This window comes from Hippoglossus stenolepis, chromosome 7 (assembly GCF_022539355.2).
Source record: "Hippoglossus stenolepis isolate QCI-W04-F060 chromosome 7, HSTE1.2, whole genome shotgun sequence".
Taxonomy (NCBI): Eukaryota; Metazoa; Chordata; class Actinopteri; order Pleuronectiformes; family Pleuronectidae; genus Hippoglossus; species Hippoglossus stenolepis.
In genome coordinates, this window is record NC_061489.1 from 17,002,366 (window position 1) to 17,027,477 (window position 25,112).

The 25,112-nt window shown below is 44.5% G+C and overlaps 1 protein-coding gene across 2 annotated transcripts in view; it reads right to left on the reverse strand.

The window, feature by feature from the left end:
- Window positions 1–24,474, reverse strand: part of ndst1a (N-deacetylase/N-sulfotransferase (heparan glucosaminyl) 1a) — a 42,312-nt gene extending 17,838 nt beyond the window's left edge. The window contains exon 1 of one of the 2 annotated variants that reach the window (XM_035161295.2): window positions 24,251–24,474. The gene's annotated coding sequence lies outside the window, so the exon portion shown is untranslated. Of the gene's footprint in view, window positions 1–22,930; window positions 23,011–24,250 lie in introns of those variants that run through there. The other variant, XM_035161296.2, reaches the window with a different exon arrangement.
- Between the last annotated feature and the right edge of the window lie 638 nt (window positions 24,475–25,112).

Sequence of the window (25,112 nt, forward strand, 5' to 3'; positions counted from 1 at the left end):
CTTCTCCCCCCTGTTGCCCTGCTGCCCGATCCGTCCCCTCGCCGCTGACTGACAGAAATAAAACGACGACCCTCTGTGTTCAATCTCCACAGGCCTTGGCAACCGCACGTTCTCCATGGAAACGCTGAAGTTGCATCGTGTTCAGAGGCATGGAGAACATGCAGAAGGAAAAAGAGGGAGAACAGGTAATCCACTCATCAAAAGGCTACTGTTGTTACTGCTACTGTCACTTTTCTGCTTTTGTCTGTGTATTGATGCGCTTGCACCAAAGTGGCTTGATCACAGCGGACACAGACCCGAGAGACTCATTAGAAGATCTACAATCCAAACGATCTCACTACAAAAAAAAGCACACACGCTTTGTTTGTGTTTATTCCTGAACAAATATGACTTGATCTTTTGTGCAAACACTCAGGTCTCACAAACACACAAACAGGTTCGGGCTGACCGTTTGAATCGTTCCAGCGGGGGGCAGGGGTCAAGGTTAAATGGGTAGGAATGACGCCAGTGTAATCCCTAATCTGTAATCCTGTTAATCTCGACACTGCAAACAGTACCAAATGTGCTTATGCCAGCTCTGTTACTGTGTGCGATGCCTTGAGGGGATTAAGTAACAAGACACAATAGAATGAGAGGAGGCGAGGACCGAGCATTATTTTAAGAGAGGTGTCAAATGCTATGAATCTTCACTCCTACTCTTATTTTTATGGTGCATGTGTTGTTCATTTAGAGGCCTTCACTAAAACCCAAGGCGACAAACTCCACAGTTTGAGGGGTTGAGGGCTGCTGTCGACGGCTACAAGAGCCACTGTGTTAGAATTCTCCACCATAAGCAGTAAGAAGCAAAGCTAAAGCAAATTTCTGCATTTGCATTCAGCCTCCTACCCTCTCTTGTGAGAGATTAAACTTCAAAAAGCAAATTTTTCATATTTCTTTTGAAGCACATTTAAAGCAAGAAACAGGCACATGAGAGGAGCAAGAACTCGGCTTCTTTAAGAGGTTGCTTTATTTTCCTTTTTTTTGTTGTTGCTTAAGCCAGCCCTGGCAGTCATCAATATAGAATCAATCAATCTGAAATTTAAATTCCATTTCATGCGTTCATTGTGCTTGTTGTGATTAAAGGCTCAGGCCGTGAAATAGTGTGGAACGTGTGGCGGCGTATCCTCACTACGGCTCCTGCCTCCCACCCTTCAGCAAATCTGAATGCTCAAGCAGGCAGTTTCATTTTAGCTGCAAACATTTACACCGACACTTCCCTCTCTCTCTGTCTCATCAATTCATTTCATGCCACTGCATGAAGGACAGAGGACTCGGGAGGCGAATATAGTTTTGCCTTCTAATTCTCTAGAAAGTGACTTTCAGACCATTTCCTCTACCAAACCATGCGGCTGAATTATCACATCATTTTTCAGTACCTCAATTTACTGTCCCCAAGACTGAGGCAATTTCACAGAAGAAAAATGCCTTTCCTCAGTTCGCCCGTGCCCCTCCAATTACATCTCAAGGCCCTACTTGAAGACCTCGATCCCAGCGCTGTCATAATTAAAATGATTGCAATGTTATTCGCCGAGACACTAATGGGACAAAGAGGCAGAATCATCTTCAAATCCAGACAAAGGAGTGCAATCTTTTCCCAAAGAGCAATTATCAATAGAACGGAAGACCGCAAAAGTGTGTTCAAAGACAATCGGGAGAGAAGTGGGGCATCTCTGTACATTCTCCAGCAGACAGAGCAAGATCCCACCTTTAGACTTCCATTAGAGGGATCATGTCAGATCCCATCATCACAGATATCATCATCCACGAGGATAAGCTGAGCTGGCACAGGAATAATGGTGCAATCATTCATTCATATAATGTGGGGATGATTAGGACCAAGATGAATAAAAACAGAGGGCAGAGAATAAAATATACATGGCACTCTGCGAGTCTTTTTCATCTTAGATAAGACTCCCAAACCTCCCGTCCTCTTCAGATCTGGGCTCTCGAGCAGGAGCTATAGGGACAGGAGGGATCTGAGAGTGTAAGGTAGTGCAAAATGGATTACCTCACAGTGGGAGAAGCAGAGTGGATGAGCTGTGGGAGCCACTGGGAAAAATGTGGATGTGGCGGGGTGGAGACTAAGCAAGGACAGGTCGTTAGGGAATGGTAGAGAGCTAAGATGTGAAATGGAGACTTTCCTCAATGGTATTACCCCCCTGGGCTGAAGAGAAGAGTGGCCAGAGAGAAACCATCATCAATAGCCACAGCCACCTCCATACAGCACATAAAAAGAACCGCACACAAACATATATACACATAAACCCCTAACAACCAGCAGCTCACTACCACAGTAAATCTATTTATAGACACACTGTGCTCCATTTACAAGCATGGGGACACTGGATCTGTACAATAAAAAAAACAGTTGAGAACATGGAAAACATCATTTGTAAACTGCAGCCATTTATTAGCAGTTGTGCAGGTAGTCAAGGACGACACAGATAGAAAACACTGCAGTGAGCTGAAACTCCGTGAAGATGAGTCATTATTCACACGTGAGGACAGATCCAAACAAGCAGAGGTGACACCTACGAATCTATCTCGGAGCCCATCGGCTACCATTTGATCACCAATTAGCGTCTGTGGAGGGTACGGCCAATAGTTAGGGCTTCCGGTGTAAACAGTGGATAGCAAGGCCAAGACTCTGTCTTACAATCGCTGTGAGTCGTCTGTTTCTCTGCACAGAATACAAACATGAGGATACTTTTTGTAGGCGTTTTTTCGATCCAGATGACATTTTGACTAATCGACATCAACACCTATCTGCATATGAATGCAGATAAATTAAAGAGGCGATGCATTTCAATTTGTTGTGTTCCGCCTCTTTTGCTCTCCGCCTGCAGGCAACCAAAGCCTGCTCAAACGTGATTGGTCAAACTAGAAACAGAAACCAGAAGGCTTCTGGCCCCTACATGTTGTCAATCGTGTACAGATTCTCATATTCACATATAGCATCTGTTTAAACTTCAACTCAATTCATGTGATTCCACGCTTGACAAAGTAATCACACACATATGGAGCGGATGGACTGCATCGGCCGAGGACAAAAAGAAACAATTGACCCCACTTTGATGCCTCTGCACATGCTTTCCTCTGAGTGACAATGCAGACTTTTAGCCAGCAGCCACCCCAGTTAATGTGTCACTGAAATAAATAATTATTGCCTTCATTCGTCTCTTTCGATGGTTTGACATCATGCATATGGATGTCCTGTGGTGTTGAAATTACACCAGTGACATGTTTATGTGTGGAAATTATAGGAAGGACCTAAAAGCAATGAATTACTCCACCCCCCACCCCTCTGCACTCTACTTCCTCCCTGCTAAAAATTAAAACATACACTTCCATGAAAAAGGGGGAGCTCACTCTATTGGGTTTGTGAAAGGAGAAATAGGCTTGTAGTGTCTCGGACAGCCAACGCAGGGTGCAGGGAGGTGGCGGCAGAGGGAGGAAGGGGTTGGTCATTTATCACTTTTGTCAGTCCTGGTGGAGAGGGGAGGTGGGGCAGAGGGGCTTTCATATAAATTGAGTGTAGGTGGAATCAATGTGGCGTTGTTGGCGAGAGCAGGGAGGGGTGAGGGAGCCAGATCAATGCTGCGGGGAGTGACTGTTTGTTCCCTTTGTTTATCTACCGTCATCTCAGGACGCGGCTGAAGGACAAGGGAGCATGGCGGGCAGCACAATGTCTCCGATGGGACTGAGAATTCGTAATGGGTCTCCCCTTATACAGACAACATACATCAGTCAGAGGTGAAAGCTGTACTCTTCGTGTCTGTGTGAGTGAACGTGAAGGTTCGGGGGGAGGGTTCTAAGTGGGGGAGGCAAGTAGAGATAACAGCAGTTGTCAGTGTGGTTTCATTTCAGGCTGCTGAGTCTGCCGATCAAATCAACTGCCTATTCAGCGCAGAGAACCAATCCACGGAAACTCTGACTTAAGCACAACAGTTTTCTTAAGACTGTTACACCTGCGGCGGGGCAGCAATAACAGATTTGCTGACCTGACGTGAACCAGAGATGCTATCAAACGACAACAATGCTCATGATGACCGCAGATGAATAAAAGAAGACGATCAAAACAAATGATAAAACCCCAGGCATGCTGTAACATGGGCTGTAGCACACACATAAACAATTCAACTGTCCAATTTACTCAATCGGTCCGTGAGAAGCTGAGGGAAAACAGCCGAGCAGAGGATGTAACCTGGGCCGTAATAGGGATAAGTATAATTCCTGCTCATGAAATGATGATGAACTAGATTCAAGAGGCCGCCCAGTGAATTTCAGGTATTATCGTTGCCAGAGGAGCCCCTACCTCTCTTCCTCAGCCCCCTCCTCCTCCTCCATCTTCCCTTCTTTCATGTCCAGATAAGAAACAGCCCACACTGATCCGACCGTGATTCGCGCAGCAGAAATGCGTCCCCATGGGAAAATCACGGTGCAGAAGAATAGCTGACACAAGAGATGAGATTCTGTTTTGCTGCCCATATTTTTGCCTGCGAGATCAAACAGATACGATTTTTCCTCCTGCATGAAAACGCACTGATGATCATCAGCTCGCTTTTCAAAGTGCTATCAGGAACAACAGATAAATGGGTGGAAGTGGAAATTTGTTTAAAGGGCTGTGTACAGTATGTTTTACATAAACAAACAGTACACACTTGACACATGCCCCCATCGAGATAATTGCAGGCACTAAATGCGTGAAAACTCCCAACTGCAGAGAAATACCCAGCCTCATGATTGTCTCATTGCAATAACAATAATTACACTCCCAACTGCAGCCCCAGTCATGAATCCTATTACAACTCCTGTGGATTTTTGGTTGTTTTTTATTCAACTGAGGCTCAGCTCCGACTTTTCTATGCTCTCGTACTTTCTGCTTTCAGTCAACACTACCAGAGTCAACCTGCGTTAAATACAGTTTTCCCAAATGACAGCATTTAGCCGCCTTGGACTGTCTCTTTTTCCGTGTTATGGCATTAGTTTAACTGAAGATGAAAAAGAAAATCCACAAATTCATCATCAACTGGAATGGCAGTCACTAAGGACAGTGCCTTTAAATTCAATCAAGCTGCACCAAATTGCACACACACTCATAGATATCAGTCCTCCAAGGGTGCCTTTAAGATAATGATTTATTTAATGGGAAATTGGTGAAAATATTTTAAAAAACGCCCTATCTCACAATGTTAAAGAGAACAAAGTGACTGGACACACCCTTTTGTCCAGATCCACCCTAAAATGTTCTTTCTTGGCACATGTCATTACAATGTCATTAGAATGTGAAAACGAATTAAGTAAACACCTATTATTAAATGTGTATTAAAACACACCCATATCTGGATGATACAACAACCCTATTATACTAGGGAAACGGACACTGAACTATGCCTTGTTGTACAGTGAGGTCAGCCATTAGGAATGTCTAAATCTGTGTATCACAGCTGTGGAAAAGCCGTCTTCAAAAACTGACCATCTCTGCTCCGAGTACACCAGTGCGAAGGCCACCAAAAGGGTCTGTTGAGACTCCGCGGGGTTTCATGGCTAAAAGATGGGAAGACAGAGTGTTCAACAACAGTTGCCTTGGTGATTAACCAGTCACTGTCACTGGCAAAGAAAAAGCCACAGTTAAAAAAAAAACACTGACATGACCTCTCAGCTAGTGTTTGTCTGGAGGCATGTGGCAGAGTCTGAAACAAGGCTGATTTTTATTGCGAGGAGACCAAAATATTGACTTTTTGACAAGACGAGGAAGATTGTAAAATGAATGCAGCAAAAACAATGAGAAGACCTGCTGTAGTTTGATGGAAAAGTGAGACTTAAAAGACTAAGTGAGACCTTGAGTCCACAGATAGAATGAAAGCTGCACAGAAATACCCCAAACACAACAATGAATTAACATAAGGACGTCAAACTTGCGGTTTATGAGGCTTCACACTGCCTGTACAGTTTAGTAGTAGGTCTATATGTGCCATTACAGACCTGCCCCATAGGTATAAGCCTTTTTTCATTGCCAGACTCAAGCTACGAATAAATATCAACTTGAAGGTGATAATTACTTGAATCAATATTGTTAGTCCAATATTTTAATGGCGTAGTTTTTGGATTTTTGGATATTAAAACAATGATTGATCTTGAAGACGTCCAGAGTTGGAAGATAGTGACATCTTATGTGCTTTTCTTGTGGCTAGATGCTGCGTTCACAAACCAACAGATTGATCGTCTTTTACATGGCTGTGTTTATTGGCAACATTACATCATGGGTCTCTATAATAGCTGCTTTCATTAGTTATACATTTAAAAACAATATTTGGAGAGAGAGCTATAGCAGCACGGCAGATCAGGAGCTGGTGCCAAGAAAAGGCTCGCTGTCGGTTGTGTAGCTGTGGTTCGGCTACGGAGTCACATCGCACATACAAAATGCACAATATATTTTTAAAAAGCACAACAACAACAAAACAAATAAACAAAACAACAGTGTGACAGTTTGAAAATGTATGATGTCCGTCAAGGTGAACTTCAATTCATAAAAGGGACAAGGCCAAATATTGTCTCAATTCCCAAAATGACCATCTCAAGTTCTCCAAGCAAGAAAATAATGGAAGCCATAACTCTTCAAAAACATGTCCACAATTGTATTGTAAGAGTTTATCACACTAGAGAGTCTGAGAGTCTTTTGAGATTTGGTCCAAGAACATTGTAAAAGTTGTAGCAAGGGAGTCAGATCATTCTTAAAAGGTTCAGTGTGTTAAATTATTAATTAATAAACAGTGAACTGTCAACAATAATTCTGACATAGTAAATCTATTAAACCACCTTAAAAAGGAAGCAGCCGAAGGAAGGTGCCGAGTGTTTCACTCACGTCACTACAACCCCACTCATGTGCATCTCACAACATCCCGACACATTCGAAAAACTACAATGAAAGCAGAAACTACTATGCTACCCTTTTGAAACTCTTTGGAAAAAAAGAGTTAGACTCAAGTTTTAATGACCACTTTGGAAATAATGCCTTGAAAGCGATATTGAGTTGAGATAAATGCATCGTTATCTAATGATTTGGATTCTAACTACTTTATTCAATCCATTGTGGTTTAAAGTGCTAAAAAAAAGAATGGTGTACACTTCTTATGGTGTGTACTGCTACCTGCTCTCCCTTAGTCACCTCATGTTCCCGAGAATAAACACGGCTCTGCCATAGCTCGCCGTTATCCCTTTCACAGCTTTAGTCTTCGCTCTGCCATTGCTCCAGACTCTGTCTATTTCGGCCCCTTGCCTACAAGCCCCTGAATTTTTCTTATAGCCGAGCTGCTTTCCCCTCCTCTGTTGTCATCCTGGACCAGAGGGTGAGGCATCTGCAGGTGTCACGAAGCTGACAGGTCTATCAGGCTGCTGTCTACTGTGCTGGCTCTTCCCATTTCCCCTCTACAGCTGCTGTGCATCCCACCGTGACACCACACACACACGTTTACAGAAGGGGGTAGCTGAAGACTGTCCACAGGGTCAAACCTCCATTGAGCTGCATGCATGCCACTATGCAGCATCCTACACACAAACTGAAATACACACAAACTGAAATACACACAAACCTCAACTTCTCATGTATATTTGTGGTCATGCGTGTCACGGACTCTGAGACGTGGTTTGTTTTACCCACGTAAAATCTAAAATCTGCTTCCTGCCACCCGTCCATAACCAGCAGCTGCCAAAGCCAGTGTGGTTCAGGCACGTGCCGGCACCATAAACCCTATGCAACACATTTCTCATTTGATACGCCTCACAGCCATTTGCTCAGTCACTAGCACTCGTGTTCCCTCTCTCTGTCCCTCTCTCACACACACACACGGAGATTGGTGGTGTGTTTTATCTCCTGCTAGCTGTAACAGGTGTGCTGAAGGAAGTAGGGGGGCAGGATGTAGTAAGCTGATCCAGCCATGAAGAACCGCTCCTCACTCATACCAAAACATCCCCAGCAGCTCCAGCTTCCAATCAGTGTGGCAAATCAATACACCCTTGCCTCAGGATATGAGTCTCTAAAGGTAACTAGAGGCACTCAGGGAAAGGCGAGACTGCATTGATCACAAAGGGTTAATGAGACCTTTGTGCTGGCTACGCTTTCTTGGTCACTGGAAAGGCCTGAATCAGTCCTTAATTGATACAAATTGGTAACAGACACATACAACTTGACGGCTGCTGAGGATTTATTACGACTATTCCACAGATCAAGGGCTTGTGTTTTGACATTATCAGTATACGCAGAGGTGAGGTATGATTATAGCTTCTCAGAGGAGAGCATGGTGCCACAATGAGCCAGCGCAGACTGAACCAGACAACTAGAAAGAAAGCAAACTGATGAATCTTTAATCTGAAAATACTGCGTACGATAAGGTTCAGGATGCCATGACATCTTTGCTGCAGTATCAATTATTCAGCATCGCCTTTTCTAACCCTTTAATTATACATCAATGTTAGAATAACAAAGACGAGGGACACTCACTATGTTTCCTGCTGACAAAAGCCATGACACTGAAACCGGATGGGAGAACTTTAGCCTTTGGGTGAGGGTTAGAAGAAGGCAGAAGCAAAAAAAAAAAAAGGCCTTCAGGCTGCTTTCCACTGCTGTCGAGCTGTCATTTATGATGTGTCCGCCTCACCCACTATGTGATCAGAGATCAGAGGGTTAACTGAAACTCTGGCCTATAGCCCTGTGCTTACATTATTCAACAGCTTGTTACAACAGCCTGCTCCCTGATCTCACACACTGGGAGACAGAGCTGGAAACTCCGGGGAGGGGAATGCTGGGGACGAAAAGCCAGATTAGGGAAAAGGGGGATGACAGAGAGGCAGCGAGGCAGCAAGACCGGAGAGAAGAAAAACCGGAGAGAATGAGGGGTGGACCTGAGAGATGTGGGAAAAAAGGTAACATGGGGGGGGAAGGGAGGGCGGGGACTCAGTGGGATAAAAAGTGGTCTTGAGAAAAGAGAAGGATGAGAAGTTGGTGAAAGACAGTGAGAGAGCAGTTGACATAAGCGGAGGGCTGTCCATCCAAATCTGCCGGTTGCCAGGGGAGGCCGATCAGAACCACTAAATGTGGATGTTTAACCTTTGGCTACATACATAATTTGTGAGCTCACCTCCACATTTTGTCTGCGAGGAGCAGAGGTTTTCAAACAATATCTGAAATGTTTTATTTCTGGGCTTTTTCGCAGCACAGTGGAGAAAATGCCACAGTCCATTTATCTCAAATATGATGAAATATAATAGTGAGACGAAAAGGCTTTTTGTGCTTTTCTATCAAAAAAGTTCAAAATCCATCCCTTTCTTACACTCCTCGCTGTCAATCTGAGACATGCATACATATATATTGACGGGTTGTGAGCTCCAACAGGTAACATCTGTATACAGCAGCTTTGTACTCTTCTGTACTCAACAGTGCTCAAATAAACACATGTGCACAATAACAAATCAAAACAACATCCATCCGATGAGCACTCAACTGACAGCGACCATGTTTTTGGGAGCACCCTGTTTATAGTCCTAGACTCACGCCGCCGCTCAGTGAGCGGGCTCCTTTGTTCATTAATTGATTGGCCTTGCCTGCTGGGCCTCAGTAACTAGGTTACACAGATCCATGAAAGAAGAGGATTGCCCCCCCCCCCCTCCCCTCCGGTGAAAGGCGGATAGATAGATGACTCCAGGGGAGGAATCCGAGTGTTAATATAACTAATGGAGTGAGGATGACAGTAACTTTATTGAAATCACCCTCATCTAATTTGAGCAAGGAGCTGATGAGAGCAAAAGAAGAAGGCTGGATGCCATTATGCATTATGCATTATGATGCGATGTCACCATTGCATCAAGTGAATGGGTGAGACTCCTGAAAGGTGAAGGGATGGCAGAGAGAGAGCATGATGGTCATTATCCAGGTGTCACAGTTAAGATTTCTGTTGCAGTCACACCGACATGCACTTGTAGCATCAGCAACAAAGGAAGGGGTGTTTTCCTAAAATAATGGAGGCATGTTAGAGAGAGTGCTGAGGTTGTTGAGAACATAGCTTTCAGGTCAAAGAGAGGTTTGATTCCACTTAAAAATCTGACTTCTCGTACCATGACACTGCTTCCAGATGTAAAATATGTCTGGAAAATTGGGTTTTGACATTTTTCCGTGTTTGTTTTTGCTTATATGAAGAATGCAGCAGGAGAACTTCCAGGTCAGAAACGGTCACAACAACTGGAGAATGTCCGGAACATTCAGGCGAAGGGTGGCAGGAAATCATACGTTTTGGCCTATAGCTCATTGAAACCAGCGTTGGCACTTACCGTCAAAATCTATCCAATCTCCTCTTTCCAAGTTGACATCTTAAAATGCCATCTTCTACGTATATGGCAGCTCTAATCTATCCTGGTTTGTTTCACATCTGCCGCGTGCTAAAAACGCCATCAACATCAAACGTCAACCCACTTGCTCACTGCGAATTTTCTGGATATTGTCCAGCTGTGTTCTCACATAAATATTCTCTAGACATTCTACAAGAAGGCTGGCAGGAAATGTTATGAAATATGTCCAGAGCAACTGAATCAGACATTTGCATTCTCACATACAGCCCCTCAAGAAAAAACTGGAAAATCTTTGAAAGCAGCTTATGAGGCCTGTGAGACAAGGGAAGAAGCTCAGAGGCAACAAAGATGATCCAATGATTTTTTAATAATGTATCCAATTGCAGTTTGACCTTTTGTTTCATTATAATAAAAAGGTAAAAAATTAAGAGGTTATATTTGCTATTTAAAATTCTTAAAATCATTTGTAGGTCCCATCCCTTAAATCCATTCTGATTGTTAAACTAAGTTGTTATACAGTTTGTTTATGTACAGAATGAATTAGATCACTGCGACTCCTCAGAAATATTCACTTGTTGCTTATGTCTGATGTTGGTGGGCAAAAAAACTATTTTGTTTAGTAGTTTTTGGTCAGAAAAACCCAAATGTCTAGATGCTGATTAGTGGGAAGCAAAAAAGGCACCAAGTCGTCAGCAGCACATATGAGCTGACCTCAGATAAACCACTGCTTCCAACGAAACCATGACCACCAACCAGCGTCTTTGAAAAACAAGAGGTTAAAGTTGGGACTGTTTAGCGGAGGCCCATGTTAGAATGGAATGGATTGGAATGGCTGTTTATTGACCAATAAGCAACGCATATGGATTCAAACAAGGTTAAATAATATTGCCCCGGCTAAAAGGACCACCATGATTCTGACTTGAGATTTACGAAGGCATTACAAGCTCCTTGCAAAGAGTAAACATCTTGCCCAGCTTTATGACTCCTCCAATAACAGAGACGGAGACATGCTGTGCCCACCCCGTCTGCACAGGCCACAACAGCTGAACCAACGGAGGATCTGTATCTGCCCTGCATAACCCGAGCACACAGCGTATCCCTCAGGTGACAGCAGTGAGCCCTCTCAACGAACAGAGATGGACGCAGGCAGGCAGGGTGTTGGGCAATGTGTGCTTATGCCTGTCAATACAGGGGAGGAGCGCTGTGTGGACATCTTTGGCAATAGGTCAGAATCTAACACAAAATCAAACACGGCCTCGGGCAGTCTTTAAAAAATAAAAAAATAAAAACTCCCAGAGGGTGACTCTGCAGAAATTTCTGCTGGCATAGTACTTCTTAACCCAAGTGGAGTGTGACAGCGCGCAACATAATCTTAATATATTATTTGATCTACCCGCCCCTGAGCGATGGAGTCATAATGCATTACGAGCTCCAGTGAGGCTCGAGACCCTGAGCGGCAGAACAGTTTGACCACTCGTCGCAAGAGACGACTCTGCGGGTCACACGAGGATACCGCCGTGGAGATGAGGTTAATATTTCTGTCACCAGTAGCCGGAGGGAGACAGACAAGAAGAAGAGGAGTAAAGGAACAAAAATGAAAAAGAAATCAAAAGCATTTCATTTGTATTCCTTTAGACCTTGACTTACTCGGCAAATTGCAAGGTAAAAGCAGTCCACCTCCTCCCGTCCGCCCCCTCCCTCTAATGGTGTTGTCTTTAAAACCTTTATCACTAATTCATTACTTCTGATTTTCCAGCAGCGAGGGTTGAAGCTTTGTCTACAGTCTAATTGAGAGCCAGTGGCTTCAGGCTCTAATCAGTCAAACCTACTAACAGCTTTCCTCAGGGGAGTATGAAGTCAAAAACAGCATTATTGTATCAGTAGGCCATTTGCTATGTGTGCAACTTAAATTACTTTAATTTCAGACTCTCCCAGATGGTGATTTGTGAGAGTGTGTGTAAAATGTCAGGCAGTAATGAAGGTTGAGGTTTTCCCCCAGTTGTCTCTTACAAGGAAGTGGATGTTGTCATTAAGCAGCGCGACATTCAAAGAATAGGCCGTGTATTGATGTTTTTGAAGTAACTTTCACAATCCGTTCACTCAATTAAAAGAAAGCAATTTTCTTTCTTTTTTTGGCACATTACGTCCCGCTCCCTCTCGCTTCGCCCCCAGCGCTCCCCTCACACATGGAAGCATACACAGGTCTAATTAGCTGTCGTGTCCCTTGATGACTCCGCCATTTCCTCGCACTGGGAAGATTAACCACCACTACACCAATATCAACCTCCACATCAACACAATTAGGTGAAGAGTGAAATGTGAGGAACGTTGCCACTTCTCGCCCCGGCTTCACTGGGGCACACAGACAGACAGGCTTCGGCGTCTGCAGGTTGGGGCGGCGCTCAGCAGGTGTACATGGCAACCTAGAGTGTTGCCATGGGATGTGGTTAGACGTTGTTCTAGATAATACAATATGGCCAGGATTATTGTTGGAAGTGGACATTATAAAAAGGAACTCAAAGGCCAAGCTCAATTTAGGTCAGACTCCTGTTTCACTTGGCTTGGACCTGGTCAGGATGACTGCCAATTATGAAAAACCTACTCCATGGTTTAAATAAAATGGTAGGTTTGTGTGTCTATGGTGATAATAGCTCATCCATTTTCATCAAATTTTGCAAAGTACTGATAACCTTTGTAGGGGTGTATGGATGTTTCAGATCAGGGATAGACCTTTGCACTGAACCCAAGTGATTAGATTAGCCATTCAGTAAAATCCCAACATCATTGGGTAAAAAGCTACCCATAGCTGATACCAGTGGAATGAGGATATGTCAGGTTTAGGCCTGACAGTCTATGAAAAAAAACGTGCTTTTGACTCAGGCTATTTTCAGACATGAACTTTGTCTTTTATATACGAAGAACACAGCAGGATTGTACAAGTCAGACGAGTCACAACAACATGTCGGAGACATTCACGCAAGGGGTGGTGTCTGGGTAGAACATACAGGAGGCAGGACCTGATGTATTAATTCCGCTGCGGAAATATGTGTTTTTGTTTACAGGATATCGAAAGGCGCATTGCCAAAAGCTCTCGAATCTCATGTTAGCAATGTCATCAACACGCGCCCTCACTCGCAGGAGCTTCCCTGGACATTTTTCTGACATTTTACTCGTTCTCACATACGGCTCCTCCGACAAACATTGGTAAAATGAACAGATTTCAGAGCATGTCTGATAGCAGCTTGAGGGTCCATACAGAGTTTTAGGTGAATATCATACCGAAGAACTCAACGTTGATCATTCCATGTCAACAATGTTCTCCACAAGTCACCTCAAGAGGCCAGTGCTTAAGAAAGTCAGGAGAGAGAGGCATCCATACAGTTTAACATGGAGTCTGCTGAAGACAACCCATTGTTTCAAATTGTTTCCAGATGCTCTGTGCTTTAAAACGTTGCATTTTCTGGTGACGATTTTTCATTCTTTCAGTCAATCTTGGGGCTTTCTATTAGTTCCCATCAGCCAAGTCACCACCCAGTGCAGTGTCAGTGAGCAAGTGAACTTCTGCGACCATTACAGTGACTACCATTTCCTCTTTTGTTACAAGAAATCATTCGACAACAACTGCAAATTATTTTAATCCGTGAACACAACTCAGCTCTGACACACAAACTAAGAAAAACCCACAATCCCCCATGGTCCTCATGCTGTTTAACAAACAGCTTATTTGTGCCAAGAATACATTTCTCGAAGAACAGTGAGTGTTTGTCATTTCATGGAATATTTTTTTGGCAGGTTAATCTTCAAAATTACATATGAGGCTCAGAATCGAAAATCTACTAAACAGATGGACAATGTTCCACCATGATCAACATGATATATTACAAAAACATGGCCAGTTGCACTAACGATGTCATTAATTAAAAAGGCACAATTTGTCATGTAAATCCAAACCGGAGAATAGCAGCCTCATCATTAAAACTCAAACACTGAAGTGGAACCTTCCATAACTCATTCATTAACAAGACATAAACTACACTGAACAGCAACGCAGCCTGACCTGTTAATATTCAGTGATGGTGTTTCGTTTACATCAGTGTATTAGCAGCTTGAATAATGAGTTGATTGATTATTGAATTTCAAAGCATATTTCAAGGAAAATTGTCAAACTTGCAGATTTGCTAGTTCCAGCTTTTTAATTGTAAAACGTTTCTGTTTTACCAGGAAGAGTATATTCAGGATTTTAAACTGTTAATTGGACATTTCTGAAAACATCCCCTTCGGGTTGCTGACCGTACAATTTTGTAAAACTTTACAGTTAAAGTTATTAATTGTGGTGTTAAAAAATTCTGGACTCGTTGAACCCTGGATGATATGGCCAACAATTATTTCAAGATTTAAAAAATGTATATTAGCCGATATTGATAATTATCATGATAAATGTCATTGATCATTTTTAACATTTAAAGACTGATTTCTGCTTCTGAGTGAAGGTTGTGGTTTTAGACTCTTCGTTATAAGCAGAAAATGTGAGAGAACAGTCAAACATTTTACAAATCTGAGCTATAGTAATTATGTGCTTTACCTCCTCACTGGGCATTATGCATTCAAGCAATACAACAATGTAAGTATTGAACCTGTTATATTGCTAATAATGAAAACTGTATTGACATAATTATTGATATTGTTTTATTGTCCGGCCCTAAAGATACCTGTAATGTTTATGTTCCAAAATAAATACTAACTGGATCACTATGAAAATGACAGACTTTATATAAAGTTTGTTTCTTAAAGCAACAGCGAGATGCCACACCAGCAACATCAAGTCCTGCCATGTACTATGATGGTGTCGAAAATATCTGGATCAAACATCAAAAGTTGTTGTTGCTTGCTCCCCATGTGATGTTTTCATTTATACCTTCAGACCACCTAAAAAAGGTTCCCTCGCAGGGAAAACTCTGCTTCGCTGCGAGAAGAATTGACACAGACAGGAAGACAGGGATATCCTTACGATCGGATAAGCTGTCAACTGATATTAGAGCACACAGCAGATATTTACAGCTTTCTGGAAACATCTGTAGGCTCGTAAAGGACTGTCAGGCAGGCAGGGTAAACAACATGCTTACTAGCATCTCACACCCCCATGCTAACCAGGCCTGTCAATCACATGAATCAAGCAAGAGGCTGCGATTCAGATGTGGATGAAAGAAGCTGGTACAACAGCCTGGCATGCAGCTCCGCCGCATGACTGAAAAATGCGGCAATTAATTGCAAAAGACAAAAGTAGAGATTTTAAGACTGAAAGACACAAAGAAGAACACAACAAATGTTCGGCTAATTGAGATGTTTTGCTCAAAGAACTTCAGCTGATCATTTGCTGATAGCTCGACTAGCAAGTTCAAAAGTATGTAAGACGAGAAGAAAAAAAACAAGAGAGATGAGAAATCTGCCACTAAATAGACACATACGGAGCAGAGAAGAAAGCACGCAAAGTGGAAAACAAGAGAGCAGGAACAGAGGAAGCCGAACAAAAGACAACAGAACATAGTCGGTACACTGTGGAGTCGAGCACAACACACTGGAACAGGCTGTAATTGTGTTGTGCGGGACTGACCCCAGCGCATCCCAGCAGGCATTGCATGATGAATGGGCCTGGCGATGACTACATCCCACATCCCTCCACCTCCTCCTCACATGCTCTTTTCTCTCCCTCTCCTCTCTGTCGCCACTATTAGTCCTCCTTCTGTCCCTCCCTTCGCTCCCCTCCTTTCCCCAAAACCCCACTCTTCTCAGCTGCTGCAATCCCACAAGATTAATTTGCATTCAGTGCACTTAGTCCACGTATTGTGCTCTGACACAATGACATATTACAGTGCACAGCGCACCTATTAAACATATAGTCTAGCTTGAGGGACAATGCTTTTTTTTGCAAAATGGTTATGATCGAGTACAAATGTAGAGCAAGAAGCATGAGGGTACGGCTTGATCAGATCTGAACACAGAGAGGCACTGACACACGAGTCACAGCGGCATCATTACAGGAACAGTTAGATAACCTCGATTAATGATTCACTAGACCCAAACTAATAAACTGGGTCAGACTGTGTTAGCAGTGGTAGAAAGAGCAAGGAGACCTTTAGGTTAGACTGCTTGAGAAGGAATAGCAGCTGTGAGAGCGAGACGGGGGGAGAGGGCGAGAAAAAGAAAATTAAAAAGAGGAGGGGAAAAAAGCGATAGAGGTGTTGGTGTTATTCCGCGATAGACCCTGAGGAAAGAGACAGTAATGCATGGGAAATGGGCTTTTTCCTCCAGCTTCCTTTGCTCCTGTCGTCTTTCTCTGTTGTGCCCATGTCCAAGGGGTGCAAAAGAAGGAGACCAAATTTAATTTGCTACACCGTCTCTAGCCATCACCCTTTGTGCCTGGGGGCAAAAGAAATGGATTCTGGAATTTTAAAAGCTCAGTGAAATAAAGAAATAAAACAGGGCACTCATGGAAAGGCATCAGAGACAATAGCACAGGGGGTGGTGGGGAGAAATGAGAGCAGATTTTGAGGGAAGCAGTATGTGTGGAAGGGAGGGGACCGTTATGTACCCCAGATATTAACTGTATGCTGATCATAAACCAGCTCAGAGGCTGGGCCATCTGGGGAGGCCACAGGGTTACTAAAACAATCAGATTAGGGTGCTGATAGCAGCCACTGCTGCCAGTACAACGTCCAAACATGGAGGTGGCTGAGGGGTTAACAACCCATTACCTCACTCGGCTGAGCTCCTTAGGGAGACGCAGCATGGGGTTGTGGTAGCGGAGTGCGAGTCTTCCTCAGAGCCCAAAGCACACCTTTGGGCTGTTAGTCAACAAAGCGGAGCTCAGCAGAGTGACATCAGCACAGAGCTGAGGCCTGTGTGCCGAAGGAGAGTGGGAAACCAGGGTGTAGAGGATGAAGACTGGGGAGCCAGTGGACTATGTGGGAGTCACATTACTCCCCTCTAGCTCTTCTCTACCTGTCACATAAGCACTTTGAGGACTCAACAATGAAGCCAGAGACTTGACAACTTCAAACGCCTGCTTTGCTGAGGAAGATCAGAGGCAGCAGAGGGATGAAGGCAAGAATAAAAGGAAGAAAGAGGAATCTAAAAAAGCATCAGACTTGCTCAATGTGTAGCCTCAACATTGTGTTGTGGGATTTCTTGAATTTCCTTATCAGATTGAGTCAAAACGAACTCAAATTCACCCACTGCTCAACCCCACTGAAGAAGAGGAAAAAGAGGGGGCCTCCAACCAGGCCCATTGAGAACCAATGAGTATGGGTCGAGCTACAGCAGAGAGTTGGGGGGCCATTACGGAGAGTAAACAAACACAGACCTCTGGCCAGCCACACACAGTGCGGCCCAGACACCTGTGTCCCATTCACAAAACACATCCGGCCACTTAACACTGCACAGAGGGGGTAGGGTGTTGTTTGTGTTTGCAGGCTTGCACATCCCACTATGGTTCCTTTAGTTTTGCTTCTTTACCCAAACAACCTCTGAGTGTCTCTGTATGGACCAAATGCTTGCGGCTGTGGCAAGTCTCACTGAGGGCAGCCAGCCGCTACACCACCTGACCATCACAACTGACCCCGATGGAAGCAGCACCCGCCGTCTGAATAAAACTGTTCAAGACTTGGCAAAATAAAGCTCATTCGTCCTGTTGTCATTTGCAGTCTCCAGCCATCCTCCCGTCTAGGTGCCCTAGCTGCATTAGGACTGACCTCCGGGTTACACACACACACACACACACACACACACACACACACACACACACACACACACACACACACACACACACACACACACACACACACACACACACACACACACACACACACACACACACACACACACACACACACACACACACACACACACACACACACACACACACAACCCAGGATGGATGAGAGACAGCATGCTGGGCAGACACTGCACCGCCTCGGATCAGTGGAGGGGGATACACTTGGAGCTAAAACTCGGGTCAGCACCATTACAGTTCTTTCCGCCACAGCAATTCAAAATGGAGAAGAAGTATGCCATCAGCTGTGGTCAGTTTGCTACAGTGGATTCACAACGCCTTGATGCAATTTAATGAATTGAAATAGAGATGACCCAGAACCCTGGCAATGCATTCATAGTTTCCACCCAAAGATGAAGTTAGATAGGCGGGCAGAGCTGTTTAGATGTTGAGGATGTTCACATGCCACAATGCTTTGTTTGCAGTGAAGCCAAATGCACTCACAGATGGTAGCAGAGTGGTCACCAGATGACTTTCTGTGCTGTGGTGGCCTGGTCTACTTTGGGGCTAAGAGACAGGGGAGAGAGGGTAGAGAGCAGGGACACTAGACGCCAGATGCCCTGCTAAAGTTTACTCAGCTCTGTTGTCCTGGTGGAATGCCATAACGGCCCGGCCCGCTCTGCTCTCCTGCATCAGGACGGAGAACAGGAGGAGCGTGTCAGAGACGTGCTTCTATATTGTAATGTACCGTCGTCCTGGATAACAAGAGCCTCCGTGATCATGAGCTAACAAAGAAAACCTGGAACATCTATGTGACCTTATGTATGCGCTCACTCGCCAATCATGACATGTGCTGCAAACACAACCTTTAGCGGGGTAAACACTGAACATGGGTTTCCTGACAGCATCAGGTTCACAGCTGTGATCTTGTTAAAGCACCGGGAGGAACAGTCAAACAGTGAAAGCAAAGGCCACTGTTGCTAAGAGAAGGACACAACCATACAGTTAGTAGTTACATTCAACTAATATAAATGTATTAGAACACCTCAAGGTGACTTTAACATCATGATTAGAGGCTGTTGTACTGTATTACATTATACAACTAAGTGTAGTCATCATGTACCGTCATCCTTATATAAGAGACAAACCTTTCAGGTTCAGAAATATATCATATTTTACTCAGTAAAACTGATATCAGCCCCTAAAAATCCACATCAGTCAGGCTTTAAAGAGTAAAATATCCACTGTTGTTTCCTTGTCTCAAAATATGTGTTCAAATATTATACTAATGAAGCTTCCAATTCTTGCTATTCAAATCTAGAGCAAAACTGAGGAATTTGTTCTTGAATACAACATCTTACTAAGTGACAAACAATTTACATTTTCCACTTAGGTCTGCTGTATACTATAAACAACAACACTGTATACAACTTGAGGCATGCGTGAGTGAAGGTGTACACACAACAGTTCTACAGAAGTTATCCGTGGTGCAGTCAGACCCAGCGGCGGCCACCAGACAACTGGGTAAACATAAAGATCACCCCCCCCCCCTCTGCCCACCACCTGTCTGCCCTCGATGCTCATACGGAGCTTTTAGCACCATGCCATAGGTCCAGAGATGTTAGGCTAATGTCCAACAGTTCAACAGATGGACAGTAACTTACACTGGCAGAACAGCCTTCAGCACACATTTCCTTTTTCTAGTGATAGTACAAAACTCTGACACCAATGCAACATGCTCAAAGTTTCTCAGTAGAAATACAGTGCATGTGTCAATGCAACACTGAGGCAGCAAACACACGTATCACTACCTGGAGACTGGAAAAGAGGCCTCTGAATGACTAAATGGACAAAGGAGATTGAAAAAAAATCTAAATATCAGATGACTGATAGCACTTATGTTGAGGATGGGGTTAGAATATCCTGCAGTGAAGTGGTGCGTTCCCATTATTGCATCTCTCCATCTCTGAAAATGGCTTCATTAACGGACCAGTGCTGAGAGCTCCCTTGCCGAGCATACGAGCGTGCCGTACCCCGAGGGTCCGCCGGAATGGCTGAGGTGAAGTCCATTAACACCCGACAGCTTGTTTTTTGACCACTAAATAAAACAGGGTATTTTTTTCCTGTGGCAGCAGCAGTATAAATAGCTTTTAGCTCAGGGGTTGGGGAGGACAGATTTCTAGGGTTGAAAACTCCATGAAGAAAATTGGACCCACAGATTTGGCTGCTGATACTGTTTCGTCACAGGTGTTGGTCTAGAAACAGGCAAATCTGTAAAATCTCCAGGAACATGCCCCGAGAAAACAGCCTCATGTCACAACTTGTCTAGAGACAAGCCAAGCCGTACCTAATGACTTTTTTGGTTATTCATCATCAGCAGGCATTTAAGTGTCTTAGATTGTATTATTCAGTCAAATATATGGGCCTAATCAGAGCACAACAGAGAATCATGTTACCGAGACAAATACGGGTTTTCCCACTGCGTCATTCATTGTAACTTGTTAATGATCAGAGTTTTCACTTCAGTGTTTAAAACGATGTAAATCTCTGTATCTAAATGGTAGCAAGGGAAGAGTGGGTTGACTTCTACAAGGGATAAATCCATATCACACATAACCCATCCTGCTCCTCTGACATACTTCCCGATCCCTCCAGGCAACCAGAGCAAGCTACCTCTGAGCTTATGACATAGCTCTTACTTTCCCAGCACTTATGCTCCAATCACGTGTCACCTGATGAAACACTACACCCTAGTCACCATTATTCGTCTGGATACAGGAGCCTCTGGAATGTATCAGATTCCTGCCTCAGGGGGTGAGCACCTTGGAAACATGGTCCTACCTCCACCAGCAGCTAGCCTCACCGGCTACCCCCTCTCTCTCTCTCTCTCTCTCTCTCGCTCTCTTATTCCATCTTTCCATTCGGCAGAATTCCACTAGAGGCCTGCTTGATTTACGCTGCCTCATTGCCCATCTAACATGTGCTCACATTTTTGATGTACATCTCACAATAGCAGGACATGTGAGGGACATTTTAGAGCTCAGTGACCGTTTTGCAGCTGCCTGCTGGTCCCAGCTTAAGTGCAAAGATCACATTAAACTCCGCCCTTTGCCCCCGACCACTGTCGATACTAGGTCATAACACTATCCATACTTGAGAGTAAGCACCAGAGCTCAACCAGAAATTCAAATTGATAACTATTTTGTCCTATCTCCCCTCGCCAGAGAGCAACAGTTACGGGGTACAGTACTCAGGGCTGTAGTATTGAGTATCTGTGAGTCACTAGCCTGCGTAATTCAGTCTTGGGAATTATGACAGTGGAAAATCATTTCCCTGGGCTGGGGATAGGAGGCCATGGCTAATCGTTCAGTAATCTGATCTGCCTGCATACTGTAGCATTCAGCCGAGCCACTTGCCTAGCCAGCCAGTCACACATGTGGACACCCCCGGTGCCTGCCAACTATCTGATGGAGGCTAGTACTATTCAAAAACAACTCTCCAGGTTTTCCTGAGGATTACAGATGCTATCGGATAATTTGCTAATACTCAGCTGTGCTGGGCTGTATAGAATGTATTTACTCTGCTGCTGCGCTCCAATATCCCTCACGATAGCACAACTTAAGCCAAAAAATGCTACAGCCACATTCCAGACAGAAAATGGTACATCAATACAAACTTGATACTTTTACATGCCGCAATGGTACAATCTGCCGCTTGCATTCTGGCATATTAATCCCCAAAAATTGACTTAATCATAAAACAACAGAGTTTGCTGGTTAAACAGCAGGCTATATTGGGTCCACATCCCATTGTAGATTCCAGTGTCTCGTGGAACCAGTAGATTTTGTCGTAGTGTATGAATGAGAAGAACCATAGGGAGCACAACTGTGTCACAAAGCAGTGCTTATACCCAGCAGAGAGGGTTTGGGGAGGGGGTGCTGAGTTTTGGAAAGATGCCTGGTTTTAGCCCCACTCTAAAGAGAGGCCTGCCACCCCCCCGACACACACACACAAAGTGTGGCTACAAGGGGCACTGACATGGAAAAATAAAGGAGCCGACATGTTTTGGCCACTGCAGTTTCCCAACAGTTGCCTTGTGTGGCATTAATTGTGACGGTATAGTTGCTGCAGTACAGTTCAATTTACATCCTCCTCTGTGTGGAGATACGAAGCAGTAAAGCAGTCGAAGCTATGGCTGACAACCAACCACTTTGCCTCTTACTCACCCTCCATTCAAGCCTAAAACCTAAAATGATGAATCGTCTGTGATCATGTCTCATTCTGATAAATGGCCAAACACCGCTCAGTGACATGATCTGTCATACACCTCATTTTATCTACCTCTATGTGTAGGCATTGTAACCCAGTCGCAGCATTTAACCGGCATATCTAAGTGTTGAGATGCTGATATACGATCAAATGGCTGCGGCAGCAGTGGCAGCCTTCGTCAACTGAAAGCGCTACATCACAGCGTGTTTGGCAGCCAGTGGGAGCAGTCAGATGGAGGGTTGCAACAACCAGACTAACAGTTGGCACGGATAAATAAAACTCTTAAGGTTCAGCTCTCCACAAATTTGACAAACACATGACAGCACGGCGGACACTCTTAATTTTAAATCAAATCTGCAAATGGAATAAGCCCCTACATTTTTCTGTGTGTGTGAATGCGGGATAGAACATGTGATAAACAACACATGGCTTGGGAGCAGCAAAAAAATGTGAAGCACTGGTGAAATTAATCTCATGATACATAAAAGCAGAGGGACAGCATTTTTCACTTACAAGAATGTCTTGTGCAGCCGAGGCGAAACGCAGGGAAAGTCCTTACGACTTTGCCAAATACATTCTGAGCGTGAGTCATTCTCCTTGAGTAATCTCCTACTCACATAGGTGCACGCTTGCACGCGTGTACACCCCGAGGCAACAGATTTCAGGCAGGTCTGAACTGTCCCACCCTTCTTTTTTTTCTCCTACAGGCCAAGTCAAGTGTTTATAACATTTAATAGACTCAGCTGTAGTAGTGGGGGCAGACGTTTGCTCTGTTTCAGACCACAAAGCAGCCTCCTACAGTAAAGAATTAGACGCTGTGTGACTGGTGCATTGTGCAACAGCCACCGATACACACAGAAAACGCTTAGAACTGAGGGCATCTTTTTAGACAGCGCCTCCCAATCTGTGAATGAGAATCCAAATTGGAGAAGAGCATTGCAACATCAGCATTATCTATTTGTTTTGTGTGTGTGTGTGTGTGTGTGTGTGTATATATGGTTTGAGAAAGATTGTTATGAAATCTTGTGAGCAGCATCAGTAATAATCAGTTTGCCGAGGATCCCTACACATAGTAACACATAGGACCATGTGTCATAACACAGCGTGTCATCATCACTGCTGATAATTAACCCAAGTTCCTAGAAGTGATTTGGACAAAGTAATGTCAGGGGCAGTGCACGGAGCACTCCCGCGGGGATCTTTTGTCCAGCTCTGTCAAGTGCACTGCTGTTGGGTCGGGTGGCAGACAGTCCCATCGACCTTTCATTACAATTTGGCCAGAAAAAAATCGTTTGGCCTCATCATCGCTGGTAGAGACACATTTGGAGGGTAGATTGCTTCATGGCTGCAGAGTAGTCGAAGCTAACTTGAGGGGAGGATTTCTCGACATAGCCGCCGCGGCTCCGAAGTTACACAAACAAGTTAGTCGCTGGTACCGGGGCTGCAACACGGGATCCGGCCGGAGGAAGGAATTCCGATATAAACCCACAGAGCCGAGCCGCCGGACATGGCTCTATCCTGGGTACAAACTTCGACATGATAACGCTAGCCCCCCTCCACCTCTCCCTCCGTGCTGCCTTAATGGAGCCGAGAGCCGCACCGAGCCCCCGCCACACACCGTCTGGGCTTTATGCTTCCAGCCAGGGGGGAGAGAGAGTCGGGCCGAGAAACTGGCCTCTTCCGTCTGCGCCAGACAGAGCTCACTAGCCGGGCCTGGGAGAGCGAGCGAGCGAGCGGCGGGGCTCTCGGTGCTGGGTCGTGTACCGAGCGTTGCTTCAAAAAAAAAAGCAAAAACCAGCGGACCACGCTCGTGCTGTGTTCGGTTTAACTCACCTTGTGTGGGCCGAGGGGTGCTCGGGACAACGCGGGCCGCTTGTGTAGGACGTGGGGCTGGAGCTCACCGAGCGCATGTCGTCGTCGTCGTCGTCTCGGTTCGCTGTCGGCCGTGATGTGGAAGCGGCGCAGCGGACTCGGCCGGGAGAAGCAGGGAAATCTGAGAGTGCCCCTCTCTTTCTGCAGCTCCGTGCACCGGCAGTGGCCCATAACTGTCGACAGGAGGCGCCAGCACAGCGCATTTATGACTGATATGCGCACACATGCAAGCGCGCGCCACACGCACGACTCCTCAGGGAAACGCGAGGTGGGCTCTGTGCAGGGGTTTGGCTGCTCTGAAGCTTATTAGTTTACCTTGTGAGTTATTTCCGTACATGCATGATTCAATTGGGCTGTGATTACAGTGGAAGTTTATGATTCCTGTCTCTTACAGGAACAGTAACTCAGGAGGATTTTTGATGAATCACCACATCACACAGACTGCACAGTTTGACCCCTTCCAAAATGTTGTTGTCACATTTTTGTTTATCTTTCTTGATTTTATTGAGTTGATCTTTCAGTACACTGCCTCAGTTTGTGTCTTTCATTCACCTTCTACTTAAAATAGTTGTATTGTCAGTATCATTTGAGCACATATTTCTTTACCATGACTCATATTCACCTTTTATTATTCTTATGCTCTTGTGTTTGATTGTTTTGTGTGCTACTGGATGCCTACATTTCCCTTTGGATCAATAAAATATCTATCTATCTATCTATCTATCTATCTATCTATCTATCTATCTATCTATCTATCTGTCTATCTATCTATCCACCTATCTGTTATTTGAATGTGTAGGCTTTAACCAGTTCTGCATGAATT